Source organism: Pinus tabuliformis, chromosome 2_2 (genome assembly GCF_031772625.1).
Source record: "Pinus tabuliformis cultivar Carrire ecotype Pingquan chromosome 2_2, CPIR1, whole genome shotgun sequence".
Classification (NCBI taxonomy): domain Eukaryota; kingdom Viridiplantae; phylum Streptophyta; class Pinopsida; order Pinales; family Pinaceae; genus Pinus; species Pinus tabuliformis.
The window spans coordinates 656457482-656460721 of NC_142300.1; positions in this window are offsets into that span (position 1 = coordinate 656457482).

Consider the following 3240-nt stretch of genomic DNA (forward strand, 5'->3'; position numbering starts at 1 on the left):
TGGTTATATTGGTTACTTGAAGAGCTCTTGTCAACAACAAACCTTGCAACGTGTCGTGCAATTCGGCCTGATTTTTTGTCATAGTTCCCAACCCCTAGGCATACTTTGTATTCAATTTTCCATCAGGGTTATACAAAACCCCTCCCCCTCCTGCCACCCTTGGATTTTGCTTTAAGGCAACATCAAAATAGAGAATCCAAATTTCCATTTTCTTATTCTAAATTGCTATATCATGATTTGAAAATCTAAGAAGCCAATTGCAATCAACCCGATTGATTTTACAAGTTGCAACAACACCTTTGCTTATAATCTACAAGCTTTTGTAACCATTCTTGTTCTCTATTAGCAAGATTTTGGTATTCTTTGCTTGAGATGAGATTTCCATATTCAGCACACATACATAACGCTTTCGTAGCAGTGGATTGAGGGACAGGGAGATGGTTTTTAAAAGTGGCACAATTACTTTCCAACCATATTTTCTAGCACAAGAATTTAAGGAAAGAATCCCATTACCATTTAAAGAGACGATTGCCAACGAATGAGCCATCGTAGAATTTGGACCAAGAAGAAAAAAGGGTTAGAGGGCCATCTAATGCAATCGAACATAGGAGAGAGAGCTTGCATCCATACACATTTAGTAAATGGGTAGAGTAAGAAAAGGTGAACAAGCGTTTCTTCATGTTGTTTGCGTAAGGAAAATCATGAAGGCCCTTGGATTCCACGTTTCAAAAGATTCTTAGCAATCATAGGTTTCTTATGGGCGAACAACTAGTATAAATCATTGACTTTTGGATTAGCATTATTGTACCATATCTTTTTCCAGAGGAAGGATTTGGGAGGTAGATGTGTAGCATAATGTAGAGCTTCATAACCACCTTTGATAGAGTAATGTGATTTTTTCTAGCCTATCTGATCATCCGCTCGCTGGTTCCAAGGAGCACAACCAACCAGGAAATCCCGAAGGATAGTGGCACAATGAGTAAGTTTGTTGGGGATTTGACTAAGGTCCCATCCAATCTGATGTCTGCTCACGTCCCACTAGGAGATATTTCCCTGAGAGCCTCCTTGAAAGATGAGTTCCCTTATTTCTTCAAGAGGTGGATTTCCCATGATTGAGACCAACCAAATATCGATATGAACACCATTCCCAAGGATCCAATAGAGATTCTTGCAAATTATTGAAGCCACCAAGGAGATAAGTTTCTAGATTGTAGATCCCGTCCTAGTGGGTTGTAGATGCCTGAAACTCCTATTGTGATTAGGCAATAAATATTTGGATTGCAACACCTTTAACCACTAGCTAGTAGGTTGGGTAATGAAACATCAAGATAACTTTGCACCCATCACTTGATTCAAAAGAATGGGCTTGTGAATTGATATGGTATTCTTTGGATACCAGCATAATCCAATATCTTTTACTTAGTTGATCATTAGAGAAATTTTGAGGTCTAAAATGGGCCTCAAAATAAAAATGTACAACCAAAATCAACTTTATAAGAACCAATAGGATTCAAGATGATGATGCCAACCATGGGGGATGATTGACATATTTTATATATCCCTTAAGAGACATAATTGCATGAAAGAGCATGTAAAAACCATATGTACAAACACTTAAAGAAGAAGCAACATAAAAGAGACCATAAAGACAATGCACACAATAGTTTGATAACAGAGTTTGTCCAGTGTGGACTATGTCTCTGGGCCCTACTTCAATAGTGGGGACGATGCTTCATTCATCTCATAAAAAAGAAAGGAAAGTACATGACGAAATACATCATTATACCTTCATTCTTGGGAGTGACTTGAAGCTCCATTGCTCAAAACACAACAATCACAACACTAGGAGGTTTGTCTCCTCCTCTTGAGACTTTTGACTATAAACATGACCCACTTCTAAAAGGTGCATTATTTTCTTATACTTCGTGTCCAACAATTAATGAGAAATGTAGTTTTCTGCCATGACCCCTGAGATCCATTACTTAGATCCCAAATATGACTACACCATCGAAATCTTTCCAAAATTCTGGTTAAAATGAGTATAAACTCACCAATATGTTTCCATTGTCATCCCTGGACCCCCAAGGGAATCTTCAAGATTCCACAACAGTGTTAAAAGAGGAATATTCCCCTATAATATACCATTGGGAACCGCATCCTCCTAGTTTCATGCGCGTAGGGTTCCATTCCTCATCCTAGTTCCGTTGTCTAAGTTCTGCTCCCACTCACAAATCCACTTATCACTGCCTCGTCGAATGAAACAGTGCAAGCTTAAATAAATGTGTGTTAGAGGAGGTTATAAAGCCCACTGATAGGCGGTTGATTGGTAGAAGGCATATAAAAATTTCAATTGGCAGGGTCCAAGGTTCCAACCCTACGAACCCTCAACCATTGTTGTTTTTTTATTATATAAAATGGAACATTTTGTTTTAATAAACCATTAGCCACCATCATATTAAACCTTTGACCGCCGCGGTTATAGAACCATTACATATTTTATTACAATAAGGTATAATCGTCGATTCAAACCCTGTGCAGTTCCATTTGGTTGTATAACAAGCCCCGCCATTACCACTGTTTAACATAACAACTACACTTTGTTTAACCATCCTCCATTTTGGTGACCCATTAATATCATTGACATATGGTTTCAATTTAGTTGGCGATTAACAACCGCTATATAATCTGGTACCCTCGTTGCAAAACTCTGTCCATCCATTAACAATATAACATTTTCTGCTGAACTTTTTGATATAATTGTTGATATTTTTAATATGACCACCGCCGATCACAAAATGTAATCGTTGGTTTGGCCATGTCGTTTCGAAATTTCAATGTTTTTAAAATATTTTCAAAACCATAAAATTTGTCGATTGAAACCATCGTTAGCCATCCACTAAACTCTTGATCTACCGGGCCCAACTGGTCTTCCATTGGGTTCCATGTGGCGCCCATTCACTGGGCCACATTGCCCCATATCATTGGGTCACAAATTGTTGCCAAGTTTGCGAGGGTTCCACCAAATTTGGCGGTGCTGCCAAATTTAACTCCAGTTAAAAATCTTTACTAATTTTAACCGAGGCACGCCAAGTTTGGTTGCCAGTGTGTCTAGATTGCCAATTTGGCAATGCTCTAATTTTTTTTGGCGCTTTGCTAACTTTTGTCCTTTAGCCAGGTTTGACTAGAAATTTGATTAGGAATAACATCCACATACGAACTTTGATTGAGGCATTGTTTGTG